Source organism: Pongo abelii, chromosome 11 (assembly GCF_028885655.2).
Source record: "Pongo abelii isolate AG06213 chromosome 11, NHGRI_mPonAbe1-v2.0_pri, whole genome shotgun sequence".
Taxonomy (NCBI): Eukaryota; Metazoa; Chordata; class Mammalia; order Primates; family Hominidae; genus Pongo; species Pongo abelii.
Genome location: NC_071996.2, coordinates 126,949,373 through 126,975,798, shown reverse-complemented (window position 1 = coordinate 126,975,798; position 26,426 = coordinate 126,949,373). Strand labels below are relative to the sequence as shown.

Below are 26,426 nucleotides of genomic sequence, written 5' to 3'. Positions count from 1 at the left end.
AGTAAGTTCTAGCCCAAGTGGTCATGGTGTTCACTAAACAGCAACAGAGCCTGGTTTGATCTTCTCCTACTGCTTCTTAGCTTCCTGTTCTGAGGAGGTCTTAGGGCTGCCTGCTCTGTAAAAAGGTGGATCCATGTAATTGTCAGTTTTATCATGAAACAATCAGACTCATCATTCAACACATACTGTTATTCATGTGGTTCTATGGGCACTAGCCTCCTGGCTGTTACTAGAACACATCAAACACCCTCCCGCCTCAGGGTCCTCTCTCCCTGGATAACGACTCTCACAGATAACCACATGGTGCAAACTTCGATTTCTTTCAGATCTTTTCTCCAACATCACCTTGTCCGTGTGGCCTTTCCTGACGACTTTATTTAAAATTACAAACTTCTGCAAGCAGTCCTTGTCCCCAGTCCTGCTTTGCATTTTCTGTAGCAATTATTGTCATTTAAAATGCTGTATTTTACTTATTTGTTCATTGCCTGTCTTTCCCTTCTAGAAGGAAAGCTCATGACAACAGGAAATTTTATCTCTTTTGTATCCCAGGTGTCTAGAACAGTATCTGGCATATAGTAAGTGCTCAATAAGTATTTTTTGAATACATGAAATAATAATATCAATCAATAGTAGATCTTAAGCTCAAGTCCAATGAATTGTCCAATTTATTGAGCATTTTCCATCAAATAAAGACCAAAAATGTGAGAAATACTTTTGATTGATTCAACATTTTACCTCAGGTGCAAATAATGGATAATGTAAGAGGGAGGAGAGTTATGATCATTTTCTAATAGAATAGTGGGTATTCAATAAATATTTTCTGGATGACAGCTATGGATGGCAGAGGACATGGTTCCACTGAAATATGTATTCTCACGTTGCCCCTAAAATTCAAATAAATTCATTGTAAGTGAAGAGTCTTAGAAGCTGAGCATAAAGGATGTGTGAGGTGTAAGGAGAGGAAGCAAAGGCTGAGCAGCTGGCACCAGATTATGTTTAGTCCTTTTGGCCATGTGAAATATCTGTGATCTTTAACATGAAGTGATTTGGTCAGGTTTGTGTATTACAAAGAAATCTCCCTGGTGGAAGTGGGGAAGATGGATCAGGAAGCCTGGGCAGCAATGGCTAGGTCAATCAGGTGATGGTCATATTTCAGGTTAGACATGATGAGGACCCGAATAAGGCATTGATGGGAAGGTGCAGAAATTTCAATATTCATCAAGTCAAACCTTCATACACTTCCGGTGGGGTTGTAAAATGGCATGGCAACTTTGGAAAACTGTTTGGCAGTTTCTCAAATATTAAACTTGGAGTACCCTGTGATCCAGAAATCTGACTCCTTAAGTATCTACCCAATAGAATTGAAAACACGTCCATACAAAAACATGCATATGAATGTTCGTAGCAGTAATATTCATAATAGCCCAAAGTGGAAACAACCTAAATGTCCATCAACAGATGGAAGGATAAACACAATATGGTATATCCTCCTTACAGTGGAATATTATTCAGCCATAAAAAGGGATAAATAACTGATACATGTTATTATGTGGATGAACCTTGAAAGCATTATGCTAAGTGAAAGAAGCCAGTCACAACAGACCACATATTGTATGATTTCATTTATATGAATTATTCAGAATAGCCAAATCCAGGAGACAAAAAGTCAATTGATAGGCACTTGGGAGAGGGAATACAGGAACTGACTGTTAATGGGTACAGGATTTCTTTTTGGGGTAATGAAGAAAATGTTCTGGAAATAGAGAGTGGTGATGGTTTCACAACTCTGTGAATATACTAAGAGCCACTTGACTACATTTTAAAACGGTGATTTTTGTGGTATATGAATTATGTATCTATAATGCCATTATTTTAAAAAAGGACATTCAGCAAGTAAAATGGACAGATCTCAGTGACCTCTGGTTGTGGAGTAGGAAGGCAAAGGTAGAGTAGAAGAAACTCGAGCCTTTCAGTTTGTATAGCTGATGAGCAGATGATGCTCCTTTCCCAAAGAAAGCATTTTTACGAAAAATTGGGGGGATAGATAGGGAGATGTTAAGAAATAAATAGGAGGCTGGACAAGTGGTGCCCAGGGAGTGAACCAATAGATGGAGTAAAAAGTAAAGATTTTTTTTTGTTTTTTAGAAAAACATTTAAAAAATATTCCTGGGGAAGGAGAGGTGATGGAAATAGTACACTGCTCTTTAAAAATATAACCAAATAAATCAAATTTCATTAAGAAGACAAGTATAAATTGGTCAACCAAGAAATACTAAGAAGTAACAAAAAAAAAAGCCATTTGGGAAGAATAGGTTAGAAATGGCACAACTTTAACAAAGAGATTTATTTTGGCCCATGAAATTTAGTTCATATTTTACCACATTCCACTGGATAAACTGCATGGCCAAAATGGAAAAAAAAGTTAAAGTCAAATCTGATCTTTATAGACTTTATGGGTTTAGAGGTCCAGAAGAAACATTCTCAGACATAAACATGCAGACTTTATTTCGTGCCAATTCTGTCAACTTTAGAATCTGATAAGAGCATGAATACTTAGAATAAAACTGACTTTCTTCATAGGCTGCACAATTACCAGCACTGGCTTCTCCTGACCCAGCTCGCTACCATTTTCATTGGTGCAGGGACAAAGTAAAGGGGTTGGATCTCAGGCCTGTCTCCACATCTAAGCTCTGAGGCTAAGCCTTCCTCCCTAGGACTCCTCCATGTTGCCATGGTGTCTTTGAGTCACCAATACCACATCTCTATCCTTTATGGCACAGGATAGTTTGAGTTATAAGGAGTTGGAGATGAAACTCCTATTTTTATGCAGGATACTGTGTCCCCTTCCAATCAGGTGAGCTCATTCATGCATTAAAGGCCAACCCCAAAGAAGTGTGGGAGAACCATGTGACTTCAAACCATTGCTCTATGCACTGAAACCTATGTTTAAAGTCATATTAATAGTTACCAGTATTTGGATATCCACTAGGTGCCAAATGGAATATAAAAAAACCAAAGCTTAGTTATTCAGATGGAATAAGCCACATGGCTGGTAAAAGGTAGAATCAGGATTGGGCATAGGGCCACCCATACCTAAATCACACTTTTTTTTTTCACTGCATTAGGTATTTTCCCAATCCCCTTCATTAATAGCAAACACTATCAGTTTCCCCTGTGCATTTTTTCCTGAACATTATCCCAAGGCTGGGATATCATAATACTCAGAGTCCCATAGCTCTCTGCAGCTCTCAGAAACACTGTATTGGTCCCAGAGCCAATCAGCAATGCTGCCTTTAAGCACTGTGTCATCTAAACCATTTTACTTTTTATTTATATATATATTTTTTATTATACTTTAAGTTCTAGGGTACATGTGCACAATGTACAGGTTTGTTACATATATATACAACCATTTTAAATAGACAGGATTATATCCTGATGTCGATTCCATCCATCTTTTGAGAAGTTGCTTCCTTTTCTTTCCAAACTTCCCTTTGGCAGCCCAGCCTTGCATAGCTAACACCCCTCCTGTTTGGTAGAGCCACGCTCACGTTTCATTTAGGAATTACTTTATTAGAAGGGTTGAAGCTCAACTTTCTGACTTTGGAGACATGAAGCACAAAGAAGAAAACTTGAAGCAATACCTGATTAACGCTGAATAATTCAGAATTAATCAACTTGTATTTTAAGCTGAATGCCTAAGCTAACACATTCAGAATATGAGCCATCTGATCACGCAGAAAAAAAGAAGAGAAACTGAAGTTCAAACAGATTTAGAATCAACATTTTAATTGTAGCAACACTTCATAGTCTTCTCATTTTCTTTGTTTCCCACAAATGTATTTTCTCCCCAGATCCTTATATTTTATTTTTTTTCTCTATGATAGTATTTATTTTAAGCTGTACTATCATGTTGTTACTCCTCAGTTCTCCATATCAACAGAGAGGTATCTGGCAGCATGAGCCAACAGAGTTATAGGCAGGGCCAGAGGTAGAGTGAGTAGCCATCACTAAGAACAAGAGGCTTTGTGGAGGAAAATGCAGCTCTAGAAATTGATGAAAACTCAGAAAGCAACAGGTGATGTCATCCCATAAAAGTCAAGGCCTTGTGGGATACAAAGAAGTACTATCAGGCAAGCAACAGTCATAAAAATAATTGCATTATTTACTTATTTTTTAAAAATAATGACAAAGAGGACTAATTTATAACCCATCAATGTATTATGTAATGTCCTCTTTATCACATTAATCTTCATTCTAGAATCCTCTCACCTCTTTCATCTGTAGCCATATCTTTTTTCTCTCCATTAATTCTCAGGTCTTCCTCTCTGCCCGCCCACGAACACTCAAAGTTCTTGTTAAATGATACTTTCTTTTTATTTTTCTCCCCTTCCCTCTTCCTTTTCGAATCCTTTCTTTCTCTCATCCTTTCCTATTTCCACAAATTTACATCACATATTTACTACAGAGAACAACTGTACTTATGTGGGTTATGAGAGTGAAGTACTTATGCCATGGGGGCTGCCAAGGTTGGAGATGTCTGATATAATTAGGTCTGCTTTTCCCCGTGGTCCTTCCTTCTATTGGGCAATGCTTTGTCCTTAGAGTATCAACAACTCAAGTGATTCTAAAAAAAATCTCTTTTGATGCCTATTTATGCTCTAAAGAAATGAAGAGCTCAAGGTTCCTCTACTCACGTGATTGCCTGAAATCATAGCTTATTTATCCAGTTTGAAGCAGTGCTGGACCTTCGGTGAGAAGAGAGATGTAGCTGAACATGTTTATAGAAGTGGAAGCCCTTCCTACATTTTTCAGAAACCCAACTTATCCATATCTCATCTGCAAAAACCCAGTGATGAGGTGAGTTGAGATTTAAGTCAGAAGTTCAATGTGTTAATCCATTTTGTGTTGCTATAGAAAAATACCTGAGACTGGGTAGTTGGCTCATGGTTCTGCAGACTGTACAAGCATGACACCAGCATCTGCTCAGCTTCTAGTGAGGCCTCAGGAAGCTTCCAATCATGGTGGAAGGTAAAGGGGGAAGATGGTGAGAGAAGGAGCGAGAGGAGAAGGCGCCACACTCTTTAAACAACCAGCTCTCACATGAACTAATAGAGTGAGAATTCACTCATTGCTGTGAGGATAGCATGAGGGATCTGCCTCCATCAACCCCACCTTCCACTATTGCCCTACTCCAACATGGGGGTAAAAATTTCAATATGAGACTTGGAGGGAACACACATCCAAACCATATCTCTCAATGAAGTCTTTGATACTAGCTATGAGCCCATCATTCTCCAGCATGCTAAAATATTCAGAAATTAATTTAAAAATATTTCATATATGTTAAAATAAAGGTAATAAAAATTGGATGACCATGACTGGGAACTTACTAAGCAATTGTGATCAGGCCCTAAGGCAAGTATAGTAAAATCAGTTATTGGGGAGTAGATTAGTTACCTGTTGGCTGTGCAGGCTTGGGCAAACAACTCAGTTTCTTCAGCTTAAAAATGAGGGATTATGTAATCTGATCTCTATTAATATTTTCAGCTCTAACACTTCAAGATGTTAAGTTACCTACCTGGGTTGTTTTCATGTCTCATTTTCATGTCATCTCATAAACTTCTAAAGTCGTCCTATTTTCTCCTCTATATAGTTTTGGTCTGAAGAGACAAAGAGAATGTAATCCACAATTATTGTGCCAGAGGAAACTGCAAGATTAATACTATCTTCTCTAATTACTTTAATTAATACTATCATCTGTAATTACTTTAATTAATACTATCATCTCTAATTACTTTAACAAATGTTGTTTATTTCTCCTATTTTTCTGGACTACCTCTAGCTTTTTATATTTCTCATACCATTTAATTTTAAAGCACCCGATATTTTCTAAACCTTGAAGGTTATATTTTCTCTCTATGTGCATCTTGAAGAATTGTCTTTGTTTGCATTACGTATTTATGCTGTTTAGTTAAAAGCATTAGCAACTGTCTTAACTTGTATTCATGAGGCCTTTTTCAAAAAGAGTCTTGACTTTGTAGTTGGTGGACTGATAGATGTGGTTGCTAAAACGCTGACATTCTAAAAATAAATCTTAGTTAAATTTACAATACAATTACATAACACCAAAAGGGAGAGTTCCAGAGGTATCCTTTGAAAAGATGTTTTTACCTTAGTTAATGATACTATGTTATTGGATTAATGCACTGAATTACTGAAGCTGTCCTCCTCTCCACCCTCTCCAAAGTGGGGAAGTACTTTATGAAAAGTTGTCTGTCACACTTGACAAAACTGAAGCAAAAGCAATGATATGCAAATAATTTATCATCTATATTCTTAAAGAATTGTTAATTTTCACCTAATAGTAGGAAAATTAAGGATCTCTCAGATTTTCCAGTCATATGAGTTGAATTAGCATGAACCACACACACATGAATGTTTTGGTCTGGCCAGTAATTCCACTTACATGAAATCTTGCTTCACATTAGACAACAGAATGAAATAAGATGCCAGAAAAATAGAAATTATATATATAATTTTTATTTATTTATTTATTTTTATTATACTTTAAGTTCTAGGGTACATGTGCACAACGTGCAGGTTTATTACATAGGTATACATGTGCCATGTTGGTTTGCTGCACCCATCAACTCCTTATTTACATTAGGTATTCCTCCTAATGCTATCCCTCCCCCAGTCCGCCACCCCCCGACTGGCCCCTGTGTGTGATGTTCCCCGCCCTGTGTTCATGTGTTGTCGTTGTTCAACTCCCACCTATGAGTGAGAACATGCAGTGTTTGGTTTTCTTCTTTGTGATAGTTTGCTTAGAATGATGGTCTCCAGCTTCATCCATTTTAAGGCTATGAGGGTCCCAGCCAATTTGCAAAATGAACTTTGATTCTCTCTGATTTTGATGGGGCCTTCTTCAGCCTTCTTCTTGCTAACATAGGAATGACGTTGGCTACCCGTGGTAGATTGCACATTGGACCACTAATCCTTCCTTTGGCTCTCTCCTCATCATTTGTGACATGACTTTGCAGCTCCTCCCATCAAGTGTTGGAGTCTATTTCTCCAGTCCCAGAGTCTGCACTGGTCTTGTGACTTGCTTTGATCCAAGAAATGTTGTGGAAGCATTCCAGTGCCCATCCTAGAACCGAAAATACTTTGCAGGCCTCCACTTGCTCTTGGCTCCCTGTATGCATCATTTGAACAAACTCAGGCCAGTCTGCTGTATGATAAGAGCTCATACGGAGAAGTCAGCCAAATTGTTCCAGCCAAGCCTCCAGAAATGTGACCTAAGACAGCCAAGAATGCCCCAAAATAGCCCAGATCAGAAGAATCACCCAGCCGAGCCCAATCTACTTTGTCACCCAAAAGATGTATAAGCTGGGCTAATGGTTGTTGCTTCATGCTTGTAAGTTTTGGGGAGGTTTTTTTTTAAGCAGCAGGAGATAAGTGACATACTATCCAAATTGCTTCACTGAGATGTTCTCTCATAATTTTCACCTAAAATTTCCCACGTTATAAACTTGTAGTTTATATTCCTTAACAATCCAAACTCTCCAAATGGCTTCATTTAAACAAACTGAACAGGTAAAGTACATTCTGAATAGATGTGAATGATTCTCCTAGAGATAAGTTGCATTAAAAACGGAAACCACCCAAATTAGGAATTTGGAAATGATACCTAGATTGTCCCTCCTTACCCCAAAACACTTCCAGGTTGGACAATGACAAGTAGTGAATGGAAATATTGGCCTCTTTGTCATCTCAGTTTTAATTTCTCTTAACATAGAGTTTCAGTAGGGAAGGTAGGAAATGTTTATTTTTAACATTTAATTACCCTTTCATACCTTTTGGAATTGAAGCATCCTCTTTTGGTGCATTAGTTTTTAATAAAATTATTCTTAATCTTTATTGAAAAAGAGTAATATATGCTCCCCCAAGAAAAGCTAACTAATATACTTTTCCAGCTTGTTTGATAACTAAAAGTTATATATATTTAAGGCATACAATGTGATGATTTGATTTATGTATACATTGTAAAGTGATTACCACAAACAAATTACCTCACATAGTTACCATGTGTGTATGTGTTGATAAGATCTACCTTTTTTTTTTTTTAGCAAATTTTAAGTACACAATGAAGTATAATTAACAATGGCCATCATACCGTATATTAGATACCCAGAATTTATCTTATGATTGAAACTGTAAAAGCTAAACAACATTTATTCTTTTTGCATTCATCAAGCACTTATTTTAAGCTATGCATTGTTCTAAACTTTTATATACATTGATTTAGTTCATCTTATAGCAACATTATGCAGGAGATACTATTTCCACGTTTTGCAGATGAGGAAACTGAGACAGAGAAGCCAGATGACTTGTCCAAGGTTGCACAGGCTGCATAGACCAAGCTTCACCCTGGTGTTCTACTATGTACTCCAAGGAGACACTTGGTATCATTATTAACAGCATATATTTCACTTATTTAAAATGCTTTGGATTTTTATATGGTAAACACAGTCTTAGACAAACATAATAAGCATATTGCAGTATTTAGTACATAATCATATTTTATAAAACAAAGTCATTTATAAAATATATTGGCCCCAAGTATCTCTCCCCTAATTTTTATATATCCTTTAATAAATCAGTTTGTGTGACCTAGATAGTTTCTAGAGCCATTCTCTAACTTAGAGCTTGACTGTACCTTTAATTGATAATAGAGTAATAGCTCTTTGCTGTATAAGTCTTGGAGGAATGATGAGATAATTTTGCAGAGTGCTTTTCAAGAGCAGAAAAATATAGTGTTATATTTCAACACATCTTTTTCTTTGCACTATTTTTATCACTGAGTTTGAGCAGTAGGCAGATAATGAACTTACCCTTAACATGATAAAACTCAATCATGTATTTTAGACAATGAATCAGTCATTCTGTAATGTTCAATGGATAATTTAAATGCAGAGTTTGCTGCAGAAGGAAACCTTCTCTGCCTATATAAAAGCAAGAACATTTACCAGTAAAACAGACCTTTTATCCAAGAGCCGTAAGGCAAGAGGATTCACCACTGTTGCAGCATCACAATATTCCTCATGAGAAAAATTAAATTCAGCAAATTGGTTGCGTTTACAGTCCATGCAACATCTGCACTTAAATTATTAAGCATCACTAATGTTCTAGAATCTCCCCAAGAAAGCCAGAAACCAGGCTGTTTTGTAGGCCTTCTGTGATGACTCATCTTAGACTTAATGACAGAGACACAGAAGGCAAAAATCTGGTCTCACTTTACCTGCTTCCAGTCCTACTGCTGGACCAACCTATCAGCAGTACTTGGGTTAAAAATCCAACCAACCACAAAAATCCACAGAAACTGAAGTACTTGGCAAATACCGTTCATGTGTCCTAGTCAGCAAGAGTTTGTGAATTTGGAACATGTTCTAAGATTAAAACAAAGCTTTAAGTGATACCAGTGTTTAGAGAGCTAGTAGCATTATATAGATCTGCGTAAACACCACCAGCTTCCTAACTATTGTACTAGGCCAACCTGCAGGACTAGCACTGCTTTAGTAGATTTATATTCTACTAAATTCCTCAGTTAGGATGGGCTGATTCAACTGCAATCACTTCTGATTTGAGCCCTCACGTTCTAAGGCCATGGGTACTCATATCTAGATCTCAGGCACTTCACTTGATCTTGACAAACTTCAGGCACCTCAGTGACCAGCGTTGGTTAAGAGACCAGCATTGTAGTTACGGCTGGCTCTAGAATGTGGTTAAATCTGGCTCTACAGCTGGATTTCCCAAGTGGAATCCTGGTTCTGTCACTTACTAGCTATATGGGCGTGGGGCCAAAGAATAAGCTCAGTGTCTCTATTTCCTCATGTGTAAAATGAGGATAATAATAATACATACCGCGTAGAGTTGTTTGTGGTTATCAGTGCATGCAGAGTGCTTGGAACAGTACTGACCATGCAGAAAATGCCCAATTTTTTAAATCACATTTATTATTATGGACAGAGTAGGAGTGAAAATCCCTGCATTGCCGTGTCATTTTGAGGGTTAAATGAGAACATATGTGTGTGTCAATGTGTATATATAGCACAATGCTGAACAAAAACTAAGCATCAGCAAAAGTGATTAATAACAGCTGCCATCTGTTGTGAACTTACCTCATGGCAAGCACTGTGAAAGTGCCTTACACACGTCCTCCCAGCAACTCTTTGAGGTAGGACTAGTAATACCACTATTTTACTGAGGAAATAATTGAGGCATACAGAAGTAACTTGACCAAAATCTGGGAAAAAACTGGCCATATTCATTACAATATTGTGTGCAGCTATGAAGGATAAACCCGTAACTCTTAGTGGCTTAATGTAATAGAATATTATTTTTCATGTAAAATCCAAAATGGGTGATTCTAATTGGTGAGAAGCCCTCCTCTAAGCAGCAATGCAAAGATTTAGGACCTTTCTCTGTTGTGGTTTTACGGTTTTTTGCATTTGGTCTCCAAGGCCACCATTGTTTCTCTGCCTCGAGGAGGCAGAAGGAGAAAGAACGTGAAGAATTACATATGTTATACATGCAAGGCTAAGCTGCACAGCACCTGTGTTGATGTTTCATTGACTAGAATGTAGTTATGGTCATACTTATCTGCAAGGGAGGCCGGGAAATGTAGCGTTGTTGTGTGCTGAGGAAGCAGGGGATTTGGTGATAGGTCAGTTGTCTCTGTCATGGTGGCAGGAATGGGAATCAAACCCAGGCATGTCTGATTCCAATCAATTGGCCAATATACTCTTTTTCTGCCTTATGTCTCCTCTTTTTCCAAAAGCAGCTTGGAAGCTATAAAACATCATAAAAATGCAAATTGTTATTCCTATCATCTCCCTGGTATGCACTCAGCCTTCATAGAGCTGAATCCTCTGACCCCAATGTAATATAATTTGTATTAAAAATACTTTTATAGAGCTTGTATTATAAAAGAACAGCTTTAATGATCTGATTCATAAATATTCCATTTGTTTGGCTGTTAATACTCCTTAGTATTAGATCAACATGTGCCATTCACCGAAATTCACTCTTCGGATCTGTCGTCTACTGGGCGTTTCTGCATTTTTCAGGTTGTGTCTGCTGAATACTAAGTTAATTGAATCAACTATATCAAAAATTTCACCTTTTAAAGCCTCTAACTGGAAAACGGCAAACAGCCAATAGTGACTGAATTTTTGATTGTGTAGTTTAGAGGCTTGTAATTCTAGTCTATGACATTTAGATTTGCCCAGAATTAGGTTGTCCTTCCACTGAAATTGCTTTTTGAAAAAAAAATTTTTTTAGCCTCAGGCTGCATTAGCTTGTTTGAACATGCAAAAATGTCTAAAATATCATGGACAATTTCAGATATCAAATAAGAACATAGCACCCAGTTGTGTCTAGTACTAAATCTCTTTAAATGAGTTATACACAACAAGGCTCTGTAAGAGTGGGTGAATTTTCAGTCATTTGATTCCACTAGCTCTATATCACCTATGATAAGAATCAGGACTATCAGTTATTTTGTACTTGGTAGAATGTCTCTTGATTACTATTCAACATAAAAGCAGAGCTTGAGAATATTGAAATTCTCTCCTCTTCTAGTGTGTGACATTTTGGAAAAGGTCACTTTATATGTCACAATATAGCATAACATTCTTCCGAGGAAGAACAGGCTCAAACTTCCATCTAAATGAAGACTGAAAGTGAAAACAAAGATGGGTGATTCTTCAGAGTTAACCCTAGTATCTGTGGCTGGTAGATTTTTAGAAGGAGAAATACAGATAAGGAAGCATTCAGACACAGGGACTCACATGAGGTCAGGAATTATATAACTATTCCACTCCATGGTAGACTGCTTTCACCCTCATTTTGGTCACTGCTGCTGCTACAAGATGTCCTCCTTACCCTAGAATAAGCAGAGGACAATTCAGTGTCAGTTATGCTTGGCCTAAGGAGTTTCCTACCCTCAGTAGGGGATGAGATCAACAGAAACCTGCCCACACATAGAACATTTACTCTTAGAAATATCGAGGGAAAAAAATAGTGTAAGAAAGACGCCACGATTATTGCCAGATGGGCGGTCTCTATTGATACCAACCATCTTCAATTGTTGCTGTTTTTTTTTAGGGATATTAGAAAATGGCATAAGTGGAGATCTCCTGGAAAGAGGAATATATCACACCGGCCACCTATCCTGGAGATGCTGGCATACCCTCCTGTACTGGGCACACCTTCACTGTCCACACGCACTGTCATTTCCACACCTTCTAACTGGGCCACGTTGTTGTCCCTGAGGAAAACAGAGAGGAGGTAGGAGGCACGACAGGTTGTTCTCATATCATTGCTAATTCAGAACTTTTCATTGTTTCCCACTCGAAATAATAAAATTCTTGAGTAGCTCCTATTGAGAGGCAACATAATGCCTCCTTTCTACCAGGGTTCATCCTTAGCAAAATCAGGTAGAACGAAAAAATGTGTTCATTGTCCTTCATTCATCATTCCCAGTTTTCTGCCTGGGTTGTAAGAGAGACGACCTGTCTACTTTCAGTACTGGCTATAGAATTATGTGAACTAAATGCCATAAGAGTCCACTGAAAGGTGTTATTAAGTGGGGCACAAGTACTTGCGGAAAACCTCAGAGAGGAGGGTTTGAGGCTGAGCTATTTGAGCAGATACAGGGGAGAGGAAAGGGCACCCCAAATCCATTCATTCTATTGGCCATAATCTTGAATGGATGACCAACTGACTGACTCTCAGATGAAAATAGTGAAAAGCTTTATAATGATATCTGCAACTAATATTTAGTCTTTAGAAGCACAACACATTATAACAATCTCATTTTCATGTTTCATGAAGTGTCATTCTTGCCATTATGAAAAAGAAAGCTATTTGTGCCACTGTGAAAATAATGTCTGGTAAAGACAACTGAGCCAAATTCTGATCTCTTTTGTCCCAGTGTTTTATAAAACTAAGGAGATTCAAGTAAGAGCTCCAAATGCAAAGGCTTGACTAAGTTAATTTTTTTATATTAACGTTTAACAATCATATTCTGATTGTACAACAAAATCATACTAGAAAAAGGAGTGTACTCTAATGTATTTTGAAAAGAGAGAGAGAGTCGGGGGTGAGAGGAATAGAAATCACTGGTAATTTATCATCATTAGAAATGAGTGCTCATAGAAGACACTGTAGTAATCTGCTCAGAACCCTCTGCCATGGCTATGCACCCATGCCTCAGCTATGGAGAATTTGGCTGCAGATAGCTCATAGCTTTGCTCCAGACTGGAAATTGCCCTTAGCTGCAGGGTATTGCTTCACCAAGTTCACACTCTATCTTAGTCCATCAGGGTGCCAGTATGGTTAGGTTCTGGAGAGGGCACTCTTTTAGGTTTCAGGCTGCCAACTTCTTGCTGTGTCTTCACATGGTAGAAGGGGCAAACCAGCTCTCTGGGGGGTCCTTTATAAGGGCAGTAATCCTATTCATGATGTCTCCACCCTCATCTAATTTCCTCCCAAAGTCTCATCTCCTAATACCATCATCTTTGGAGTTAAAATTTCAACGTACAAATTTTGGGGGGACATAAACGTTCAGTCTATTGCACATACCCTGTAGGGGCGGCTCTGGTTAATGGCTGATTGGTGTAGTTATAAAAGTTCTGGTGTAGTTATAAAAGTTCTGGCTTCAGCCGGGTGTGGTGGCTCACACCTGTAATCCCAGCACTTTGGGAGGCTGAGGTGGGTGGATCACAAGGTCAGGAGATCGAGACCATCCTGGCTAACATGGTGAAACCCCGTGTCTACTAAAAATAAAAAAAAAAAAATTAGCCAGGCCATGGTGGTGCGTGTGCCTGTAATCCCAGCTACACTGGAGGCTAAGGCAGGAGAATTCCTTGAGCCCAGGAGGTGGAGGTTGCAGTGAGCCGAGATCTCGCCACTGCACTCCAGCCTGGGTGGTAGAGTGAGATTCTGTCTAAAAAAAAAACAAACAAAAAACAATTCTGGCTTCATTGTCTAAATTTGGAGAAACTCTGAAGGGCCCTTCCCGTTCTGGAACACCCTGTAGAACTGTCTGAAGCATCCATTGCAACCACATTGCAGCACAGCTTCTCCCTCTGTCCAGTCTTGCTTCCCTCTCTTCCATGATGACAATTCCCAGAGATCAATTCCAAAAAATCTCTGTGCAGGCAAAGCCTATCTCTAGGAACAGCATCCTTTATCATTTTGGTATATCTTTCTGTATTAGTCCACTTTCATACTGCTATAAAGAACTGACTGAGACTGGGTAATTTATAAAGGAAAGAGGTTTAATCAACTCACAGTTCAGCATGGCTGGGGAGGCCTCAGGAAACTTACAATCATGGTGGAAGGCTAAGGGGAAAGCAAGGCACCTTCTTCACAAGGTGGCAGGAAGGAGAAGTGCTGAATGAAGGGAGAAGAGCCCCTTACAAAACCATCAGATCTTGTGAGAACTCACTCACTATCATGAGAACAGAATGGGGGAAACCGTCCCCATGATCCCATTACCCCCACCTGGTCTCTCCCTTGACAAGTGGGGATTGCGGGGATTATAATTCAAGGTGAGATCTGGGTAGGGACACAAAGCCTAAACATCACTTTCCCAGTGTATATTTTGCCAAATTGGGATCACACTCAATATGTGCATTTTGTAATCTGTTTCTTTTTATTTATATTTTGAACATTTTAATTTTGTTGATTCATTTTTAAAGTACACGTTATTTAGTAATTTCATCACATTTCTGTCTTTTTTTTGAGATGGGGTCTCGCTCTGTCGCCCAGGCTGGAGTGCAGTGGCATGATCTTAGCTCGCTGCAAGCTCCACCTCCCAGGTTCACGCCATTCTCCTGCCTCAGCCTCCAGAATAGCTGGGACTACAGGCGCCCACCACCACGCCCAGCTAATTTTTTGTATTTTTAGTAGAGACAGGGTTTCACCATGTTAGCCAGGATGGTCTCGATCTCTTGACCTTGTGATCCGCCCTCCTTGGCCTCCCAAAGTGCTGGGATTACAGGCTTGAGCCACCGCGCCCGGCCAATTTCATCACATTTCAATAAATGGATGTGTCGTAATTTATTTAACCACTCTCTAACTCTTCAATATTTATGTCGTTTCCAATTTTTCCATACTCAAAATAATACCATGATGGCCTCAAACAGCTTTATAAATCTTTGACCACTTAAGTTTATTTCATGAGGTTATATCCTCAAAAGAGGAATTACTGAGTCCGAGAATATAAAGCCTGTCAAGAATTTCAACATATGTTGCTAAATTGCTTTTCAGAAATGGTTTCAATATTATGTTTTAATGGATTTATATTTCCACTACTGTTTAGGATAGTACTGATCTTATCATTTTCTTGACAGAATCGAGTATTTATTTATCCTTTATTCAGTTTGGGCATTGTTCTTTAACACCAACTTGCTGCTTGTGGGTTGAAGTCTAAAATTAGCCATTTCATTAGACGTTACCTTCTCTTCCAAGATTCATGCAAACTTGCTACCTCACTATTTCAGTACTTTGATGTAGGCCCATGCTATAAAATCTGTACATCAATGTCATGCTAAGCACTTCCCCTTACTTCGAATTAGAGTTATTTTTGGAGACTCTGATTATTAATTTCTTCTTTTATACTTACTGAATTAGAAAAAACATGATGACTAATTTCTTTTTTTTTCATATGCTCAAATTCAGGCCCAGGTTACTCATTTCTTGATCTTATTAATCTCTATATTTTCCCTAGCACCAAATATGAGTCCTTGTATAGAACGAGTATGCAATAAAAGTATTTTGTAACATAATTCATTGTCTGTGGTTGTTCATCAGCATGTAAACTTTGCAGTTTTTCAGTTGTTGGGGCAAAGAATCAGTGCAAATCACTGAAGTATCCAGTTAACTACTCATCTTCCTCCATTATAGATGCACTAGTCTTCTACAGAACAACTGTGAACCAATTTGATGAACAAATCCTTTGATGCTAATGTATTTTGTTTTGTAATTTTGGTGCTGAGATCAGTTGGTGCTGAGAAAGCAGAAGTCACAAAGGATATGATTTTCTCATTTACTTTTTAAAATTAATATATGTATTTCTATAAATGTATGTTCCTAAAGCTACAGTCTTAGAAATTAACAGTAATTAATATATTAACATAGCAAAGTAAATATCTAATGACATTTGTTTGACAATGAAGTAAAATCTATTTTGGGCAACACAAGTTGGTGGTTATTATTAATAATCAATCTGAATAAGATTAATAATTTAACCAAATTGTGGTGACTGTTTTGTTCAGTCCACATGGAACTGTATTTTAAGTAGCTTAGACCAGATTCTCCCCCTATGCATTTCTATTCAAGGGGAAAATCCAAAAATCTGTCCTATTTTAGAGAACATAAAATTGCAATTTCCCACTCTGACTCAGATCTCCCGTTTCTATTCACTTACTGAGTTCTTTATAGAAAATACATGTTGGCTAAAATCAATGAAGCAACTCTAAAACTCCTAAACAATACGCTGGTACAAAATAATTAGCCTGGGAGCTCTAATGTTTCAGTGGGTGAGCAGGCCAATTTTCTCATCCAATACTCAAAAACTCTAAAACGTTGGGTAGTAGGCATTCATTTTTGAAAGGCAGTGTTGAATCTAGGGTATTTTTATTTACAAGTTTACCAGTGGTTATACGGCAGTAAAATTCATTTATAGAGTAAGGATTTTCTATTCCCTCCAGTTCTCAACGTAAAACTGCAGTGGGCCATTTTGTGATAAATTTAAGATGGGTAGGAGTTTAAGAGCAAGGCGAAAGTGAGGAAACTCAAGGATAGCAATCATAACCATTTTCTCAAAGTTACTGCCATGAGTCTGCAAGCACCAAGATTAAATGCCTCTGCTATAAACCCCTCAAGGCTCTCTTTCTTGATTTCCATGCAAATAGAAACAGGCAAGAGAGAAATGAGTTGCCTTCAATAATCAAAACAAATCAATGTGCTAATGAGAGAAAGGGTAAAAAACAGATAGCATCTTCATCCCAGGAAGGTAAATGGATGTCATCATAAAATCAAAATATGATTGTACTTTATTAATCTAGAGCCATCAGTAAAAATCTTTCAATAGTAGCTACCTGCAATTTAGTAAGATAAGTCTTAATGCTTCCATCTGTTTCAAAGAGAGGTAGAGAGCAAATCCAAGATTGTATGATGAATGCTTATATATTTCTTCACATTGGTGAGATCTAAAAAGGATACTTGAAATGAGAATGTGACATGATCATAGAATGTAAATTGACTTGCTGTTAGGATTTGGCAGGTAGGTAAAAGCTTGTACAGGCATCAGTACAAACCAATGTAGTGTCTTATGAGGGATACGCCTAACCGTAAAATAGTGGATTAAATAGTTGAATTATTTCTTAAAGCTTTGGCAATTAAGGAATAGCTGCTGGCTCACATGATGTATTCATGATATTACTCAAACACATGGTAAATACAACTTGTTATCTTAAAACATGGCTAAGTCTATTCAAAATATACTGTATCAGAGTAGATAAACAAACGGGTTAGTTGAAATTAGTGGGTAATCATGGCTAAATTATCAACACTATGCCAAATTTGGTTCCAGTTGACTATTACACATTCTGAACCTAACATATTCTGAATTTATGGACTTTTGCACTACAGGTGATTTTCTTTTTCTCTCTCTTTGTGTGTGTGTGTGTGTGTGTGTGTGTGTAGTTTTGCTCTTGTCACCCAGGCTGGAGTGCAATGGTGTGATCTCAGCTCACTGCCACCTCCGCTGTGGTGAATCAAGCAGTTCTCCTGCCTCAACCTCCCGAGTAGCTGGGATTACAGGTGCCTGCCACCATGTCCAGCTAATTTTTGTATTTTTAGTAGAGATGGGGTTTCACCATGTTGTCCAGGCTGGTCTCGAACTCCTGACCTCAGGTGATCCACCCACCTAAGCCTCCCAAAGTGCTGGGATTACAGGCATGAGCCATTGTGCCTGGCCCACGTGATTTTTAAATACTATTACTGCTTTTTTGTTTGTTTGTGTCAGTTAATGCATTTTTAAATGTAGGGTAGAACCAAATAGAAATAGGAATATTTTTGAAAAAAAAATCTCTCTACTCTTAACCTACCAAATTTGCAATAAGTATCCACCATTTGCCTGGGAAGAGAGGGAAAAATTATAGAGGCAGAGAAACATCTAATTTACCATCAGTCTTTAGAGAGAAAGCATTTGGATTGCTACAAAAACAATTTAGATTAAATTATAGTAGATACAACAATCACTGAGGATTGACCTTTTAAGAAATCTGGTAAGTGTGCTTCTCTAAAATATCAGAATTTTCACTCTGACTGCTAACCAAAATTTAGCTTTGTAATTCCTTTGTCTAAATGTTTCTAAACTCTGCATTACACACACACTTACGCATACGCGTTCCAGGAAACCAGAACAGAGATTGGAGAGGAGAGACTTAAATGTGGGGAGATGTCTTTCGGAGCCCTCAATTGCCAGTTGAAAACATTCTACTGTACCTCCAGGGAGACCTGGAAAGTTGGAGCATTCATGACTTGGAATTTGATAGAATAGATGTTGTGGTAGGCAGGATAATTACCCCCACTTCCAGAGTTTTCCATGTCCTAATCCTTGGAACCTGTAAATATGTTCGGTTACATGGCAAAGGAAAATTAAAGTTGCAAATGAAATTAAAGTTGCTAATCAGCTGACCTTAGATAGGGAGATCTTCCTAGATTATCCAGGTAGGTCCAATGGAATCACAAGTGTTCTTAAATGCAGAAGAGGGAGGCAGAGGGCCCAGAGTCAGGCGAGGAGGTGTAATAAAAAAGTGAGGTCAGAGTAATGCAATGTGTAAAGTGCTAAACCCCCATTGCTCACCTTGAAGATAGAGGGAAGGGACCATAAGCCAAAGAGTAAAGGCAGCCTCTAGAAGCTAGAAAATGGAAGAAAACAGATGCTCCACCAAAGCCTCTGGAAAGGAATGCAGCCCTGCTGATGCACTATTATAGCCCAGTAAGAGCTATGTCAGACTTGTGACAAACAAAATGGCAAGATAACAAATTTATATTAAGTCACTAAGTTTGTGCTAACTTGTTATGGCAGCAATAGGAAACTAAAATGAACAGATTGGGGTGCTGCTGGAACACATGTCTACAAATGCCAAAGTGGCTTTGGAACTGGGCAGCAGGAAGAGTCTGGAAAAATTTTGAGGAGGATGATAGAAAATGCCTAGATTGCCTTAAACAAACTAAATATGAGTCTATATGTTAATGACTCTGCTACTGAGGGTGTGGAAGGAAGAGAGGCACATGTTACTGAAAACTGGAAGAAAAAGGATTCTTGTATGGTGGTAGAAAACTTACCAGGATTGTGTCCTAGAGGTGTGTGGAAAGCAGAATTTATAAAAGATGAAATTAGACATTTGGCTGAGGAAATTCCAAATGGTGCATTAAAGGTGAGGCCTTGTGACTTCTGCAGCCTCCAGTAAAATGCAAGAGGACCCTGGTGTATATTGTTCTCCTCCCTGTGTCCATATGTTCTCATTGTTCAGCTCCCACTTATAAGTGAGAACATATAGTCCTGCATTAGTTTGCTGAGGATAATGGCTTCCAGCTCCATCCATGTCCCTGCAAAGGACATGATCTCATTCCTTTTTATGGTTGCATAGTATTCCATGGTGTATATGTACCATATTTTCTTTATCCAGTCTATCATAGATGGGCATTTGGGTTGTTGAGGGGTTAGATGGGGGAAGGAGAGCATTAGGAAAAATAGCTAATGCATGCTGGGCTTAATACCTAGGTGATGGGTTGATAGGTGCAGCAAACCATCATGGCACACGTTTACCTATGTAACAAACCTGCACATCCTACACATGTACCCCAGAACTTAAAAATAAAAATTAAAAAAAATAAGAGGAAAAAAGTACACTGAGAAACCACGATTGATGTTCATGAAATTCTCAGCCTATTCATATTGCAAAAAGTCAGAATATTCACTTACAAAAAAGCTATTTGAAGAGATTAAATGTATGACTTACTTATCTCCTCAGGCATCTTAGCAGAAGTTAAAAACAGAGATGGGATTATCTAGGAAAGATCTGTAAAGAAGCCTCTCATCTAATGAAGTGAATCTCTGTGATATACATAGGAAGCCCACAAGTTTCTTAAGGATTTTCTATCTGGAGAAACACAGCTTAGACTTAAAAATACAGACAGTATATAAAAAAAAAAGTGGATGGTCGAGAGAGAAGGAAGAGGCAATTCAGTAGCTTGACAATAAACAAGCCAGAAACATTTGAGCAGATGTTAGTTTAAAGTAGAATTCACCCAGAGAAGTCCTTTTATTTCTTCCTGCAAGAATGGAAAGAATTAAAGACTCTTGCAAGTAGAAAGTACTAGTAGGTAATAAGAATTCAGAGTTATTCACAAAAACTTAAGACACTGGTGGGGACAAAGTAAAAAAGTAAGTTTATAAATGTTTGGATGATTATATTTTGATGCTATTTAATATAATAGCAGTTATGTAACAATTCCTTTGGTAAGATGTATATAAAAGCTTTTAGTTTGACTAGTATTACAACACTTTTTGTTAAAACAGACCATTTGAAGATGGGACTCTTCTGTAATAAGTTCAATATATGACAACCTAAAGTCACAAGAATATGTACGGATTGACCAAAGTTGTGATGACTTCATATTGCTAAATCCTTCAATTAATAGAGAGACTGTCTTGATTTGAAAGAACAGTGGAGGGCAATACTTTCAAATAGTTCTGCTTATTTAACCTTTCCCGCTTTACCTCTTAAATTCCTAATATAAAAACAGCTAACATTTGTGAAGGATTTATTATGTTCCAGGTTCCATGCCTTATGCCACTTAAATAAATTATTTCTGACATTTCCACAAGACACAATAAGGGAGATTTCTTTACCATCCCTATTTCTCAGATGAGGAGATCGAAACACAAAGAATTGAACTAGCCCTCTCCCTCTCCCTCTCCCTCTCGGTCTCCCTCTCCTTCTTTTTTCGGTCTCCCTCTCCTTTTTTCAGTCTCCCTCTGTTGCCGAAGCTGGACTGTACTGCCGAGATCTCGGCTCGCTGCAACCTCCCTGCCTCAGGCTCCTGTGACTCTCCTGCCTCGGCCTGCCTGGTGCCTGGGATTGCAGGCGCGTGCCGCCACACCTGACTGGTTTTTGTGTTTTTGGTGGAGACGGGGTTTCACCGTGTTGACCGGGCTGGTCTCCAGCTCCTGGCCTCGAGTGATCTGCCTGCCTCGGCCTCCCGAGGTGCTGGGATTGCACACGGAGTCTCGCTCACTCAATGCTCAATGGTGCTCAGGCTGGAGTGCAGTGGCGTGATCTCGGCTCGCTACAACCTCCACCTACCAGCCTCCTGCCTTGGCCTCTTAAAGTGCTAAGATTACAGCCCCTGCCCCACCACCACCACATCTAGGAAGTGAGGAGCGTCTCTGCCTGGCCGCCCATCGTCTGGGATGTGAGGAGCGCCTCTGCCCGGCTGCCCCGTCTGGGAAGTGAGGAGGGCCTCTGCCCGGCCGCCCCATCTGGCAGGTGAGGAGCGCCTCTGCCTGGTCGCCACCCCGTCTGGGAGGAAGTGAGGAGCGCCTCTGCCCGGCTGCCCCATCTGGGAAGTGAGGAGCGCCTCTGCCCGGCCGCCACCCCATATGGGAAGTGAGGAGCGCCTCTGCCTGGCCACCCCGTCTGGGAGGTGAGGAGTGCCTCTGCCCGGCCGCCCCGTCTGGGAGGTGAGGAGTGCCTCTGCCCGGCCGCCACCCCGTCTGGGAAGAAGTGAGGAGCACCTCTGCCCGGCAGCCCCGCCTGGGAAGTGAGGAGCGCCTCTGCCGGGCCGCCCGGTCTGGGAAGTGAGGAGCGCCTCTGCCCGGCCGCCCCGTCTGGGAGGTGAGGAGCGCCTCTGCCCAGCCGCCACACCGTCTGGGAAGTGAGGAGCGCCTCTGCCCGGCCACCCCGTCTGGGAAGTGAGGAGTGCCTCTGCCTGGCCGCCACCCCGTCTGGGAGGAAATGAGGAGCGCCTCTGCCTGGCCGCCCCATCTGGGAAGTGAGGAGCACCTCTGCCCGGCCGCCCCATCTGGGAGGTGAGGAGCGCCTCTGCCCAGCCACCACACCGTCTGGGAAGTGAGGAGTGCCTCTGCCTGGCCACCCCGTCTGGGAGGTGAGGAGTGCCTCTGCACGGCTGCCACCCCGTCTGGGAGGAAGTGAGGAGCGCCTCTGCCCGGCCACCCCATCTGGGAGGTGAGGAGCGTCTCTGCCCGGCCGCCCCGTCTGGGAAGTGAGGCGCGCCTCTGCCCGGCAGCCCTGTCTGGGAGGTGTACCCAACAGCTCCGAAGAGACAGCGACCATGGGGAGCAGGCCATGAGGACGATGGCGGTTATGTTGAAAAGAAAGGGGGGAAGTGTGGGGAAAGGAAGGAGAGATCACATTGTTGCTGTGTCTGTGTAGAAAGAGGTGGGCATAGGAGACTCCATTTTGTTCTGACTAGGAGAAATTCTTCTGCCTTGGGATACTGTTGATCTATGGCCTTGCCCCCAGCCCCGTGGTCTCTGAAACATGTGCTGTGTCAACTCAGGGTTAAATGGATTAAGGGCGGTGCAAGATGTGCTTTGTTAAACAGATGCTTGAAGGCAGCATGCTCTTTAAGAGTCATCACCACTCCCTAATCTCAAGTACCCAGGGGCACAAACACTGCAGAAGGCCGCAGGGACCTCTGCCTAGGAAAACCAGAGACCTTTGTTCATGTGTTTATCTCCTGACCTTCTCTCCGCTATCATCCTATGACCCTGCCATATCCCCCTCTCCGAGAAACACCCAAGAATCATCAATAAATACTTCATAAATTAAAAAAAAAAAAAAGAATTGAACTAACTTGCCCAAGTAGTAGGTTGAAAATTAGGGATTTAGATTCAGCTCTACAGGACTCTGGAAACACAGCTGTTAGTCACAACATTATCCCTTTTAAGTATCTGAAAATTAACAGCTGATATTCAAAGCTCTCTGATAAAATTGAAGAGGAGCATGCCATTCTAAAGCACAGGTTCTTCAATATAGTAAATAGGTATAGCATCTTCATTATAATCCTCCCATCTGAGTTTAGGGAGGTAAAACAGAATGCAATAGAAAATGCCCTCTCTATGTTGAGATAATTGCCCATGCACCTCCAGAAAGGAATAGCCATCATCACTAATATTGATTACATACATATTATGACCCCAATACTGGGCCAAGTGCCTTCCATACTTTGTCTTGTTTAATCCTCACACTTGAGAGAGCCTGTTTTGCAAGAGGAAGAAACTGAGGCACAGAATGCTTACCAGTTGGCTTGAGGCCCCACAGCTGGTGACTGGTTCTGAGCCAAGCCTCTAGAGTCATCCTGAGACCACTGTGATTTCCAGCTTAGGTGTAACTATTTCTTTCTTTCTTTTTCTTTTTTTTTGCATAGGAAAAGATATGCCAAGTTAAATAACCTATTTATTTTGGGTTCTATTTAAATAAATGTTGGGTGGGATTTGGGAGGGAAAAAATGTAGTTGCACAGCATGGAGAGGACATGAATGCTTTGTGCCTGAAATATCCTCTGGCAGCTCAAGACAAGTTCTAGATTGTTCCTGATGGGCTATCACCTCATACTATCCCAGTGTTGAATACACCATTCACATTGTTGAATGTTTTCCTCACTTCATTTGTCTGAACCACCTGAAAATCTGGGACAGTTTTCCCCTCATCCATTTTCAACACATTAGTATTGCTGTCTCCCCAATCTGCTATCTCAAACTGCAGCTGGCGCCTTGGGTCTGTGTGGGCTCCTGAGTCATAAAGAGTGGGTACTTAGCAACTAGATCTGATAAGCACAGGATGTTCTATCTTTAATGGATGATTTACAGTTTGAGTTTGGCCTTCTGTATCATTTGTTAACATTTTAGACTGTAAACTGATCTAAAAACAGTCTAGATTGGGGAATAGACAGGAAATTATCTCTAATCAAGGTCTAACTGACAAATATTGTGGTCTGAAATTTACCCTAACATTTTAGCATGTTTTTTTCCCCTTTTTAGCACTGATAGTAACTTAAGCTGTATAATAACAAATTTTAGAGGTTGACTCAATATTTCCCTGGTCTAATTTTCTTCTTCATGTTGAGGGAAAAAAGAAATAAGCTGTTGCTAAGAAATACTAATAGCTACCAACTGGTTTCCTGATGCTTGAGCAAGCTTAGAAACCTATCAATAGTACATTATGAATTAAAGCCAGTTCAGATAATTTCACAGCCACATCAATCATTATTATTGATAAACTACAAAGGGAAAAAGACTGATAATATTGTACGGTATCCCTCCCAGTCTCCCACCTGAAGAATCAGAATTTTCATTAGCTTAAATGCTACTGATATGCACCCATAAGACGAGACACCCTGAGAAAATGTCAATATTCATCAAAACTAGCCTGTTAAAAAAGATGATATCTCATAACCCATAGACCGATTGGACAACTTCCTATATAGCATAATATAAATGATTCCATAAGAAAGATTCTTTTCCTAAATTACTTTTCTGCAGCTTTGACCACAAAGTATGCGGTTCTCACATTTCATATTCCTTTGATATAGAAGGTATTTGTTAAAATGGAAATATCAGACAGGGGTAATACCTGAGGTCATGTAAGCATAAATACCATGGAAGAGCAGGTTTTTAAGGGAAAGAGATCCAAGACTGCTAAGAGAATCAGGAGAGGTAACACAAAGGAAAATGGGTATGGAGGGGGAGCCAGAGATTAACCTGAGATCAACTGACAAGTTAGGGCATGGTGAAGAACTGAGTCAGGGCGGGAAATGAAGACAGAGGGGCAATGGAGAAAGAGAGAGGCAGAAGCCAACGGTTTCGGAAGAGACTTAAGACAAGCTGGCAACTTCAGCGGAATCTATACAAATACTGTGCACAAGTTGGCAATATGTATCAAGAAGTTAAACTTTTTAATGCCTTTAATGTAGTAATTCTATTTTAAAAATTTTATTCTAACAAAATAATTTTAACTACAGAAAATTCACACCACTACATTGATAATACCAAAAACTTGGCAGCCACCAAGCTATCCAATCACAGGTTAATCATTAAGTAAACTGTGTCTATTTTCTTAATTAAATCCTACAAATACTTTGAAAATGATGTTTCAAAGAATATATAACAAAAATATTTATGATATAAGGTTGGGTTAAAGAAGCAAAATATAAAACTGAATACATAAAGTAATTGTTATTACAAAAACACATGAACATATTGACTGGGGGCAAGTCAGACTGTTTTAAGTAAGTGTGTTTTGGTGATGGAGGTTATAGGAAATTAACCCCTTCCCCACTCCAACTATTATTTCTTTTGACAATATATTTCTGAATGCTCTTTAATAAGCCAGTACTGTTTTTGTAATGAGAATTATTTCTTGAGTAGCAACATCACTGTGATCCCAAGGCTAAATCCCAATGCTAGCTAGGTATGTATTAATTTTCTCTGAAAGTCTAGGTTTAATCAAAGGCCACAGTCCCAGAGAGAAGAGGGATCTCTTGGATTGAGGATATAGGATGAACTCTTCTCCCCTAGTAGAGTCTCTAAATAAGAATCAAAAATTTATTACCAACATAGGAAAAAAGAACACATAGGGCACATTATTATCAGATCAGTTTAGTTGTGTTCTGTCAGATGAAAACTAAAAATGTAGATGAGCTTTGGTGGGAATTGCAATATCTAAAATAATTATTCAAAGTTTGCCAAAAATTTCTCCAGAAAGGTAGGCCCTGTTCTAAAGGTTATGTGGGGACACTTGAGTCATCTGTCATCTTGAAAGCCCAATACTGGCTGATCTTGATAGTAAGCAGATGAGCGGTTATTGTTACCATAATTGGATTTTGTTAGGATGGAAGACAGAAATAGAGATGAATCTATTTTCTTCTCTTAGAGATTTGACATTTTAAAATATATCCCTGCCAGTGGAGAATTTGGTGAAGACTGCTCTTTTATAGTGGAACTCTTAAAGAAAAACATGTTGCGTGATGATTCATGTGAGGATGGCAGCCTATTTAAATGAGGACAAGGTATTATTTTAATGCTGAAAGGGGCCTAGGAGTATCTGACACTTTGGAGGAAAAGCATTTGCATTTGTAAATTAAGTTGATTGAACCATCATTGAAACGGAAGGCAGCATAGAGAGAATGTGGCCAACTTTGGAATTAAACAAAGCTGGGTTTGAATCCTTTATCCAATGCATATTATCCATATGGAAACAAATCCAAACATATTGCACCTCTTTGAGCCTAAATTTGTTTATAGAAAATAAATGACAA

General features: G+C 39.5%; 1 long non-coding RNA gene across 2 annotated transcripts in view; it reads right to left on the bottom strand.

The window, feature by feature from the left end:
• Positions 1-23,883, bottom strand: part of LOC134759564 (uncharacterized) — a 42,595-nt gene extending 18,712 nt beyond the window's left edge. The window contains exons 1-5 of one of the 2 annotated variants that reach the window (XR_010135918.1): positions 23,774-23,883; positions 11,853-11,947; positions 5,582-5,663; positions 4,926-5,012; positions 3,767-4,748 (exon numbers count right to left, since the gene is read on the bottom strand). This is a non-coding gene — a long non-coding RNA (uncharacterized LOC134759564). Of the gene's footprint in view, positions 1-3,766; positions 4,749-4,925; positions 5,013-5,581; positions 5,664-11,852; positions 11,948-23,773 lie in introns of those variants that run through there. The other variant, XR_010135919.1, reaches the window with a different exon arrangement.
• Positions 23,884-26,426: the final 2,543 nt, after the last annotated feature.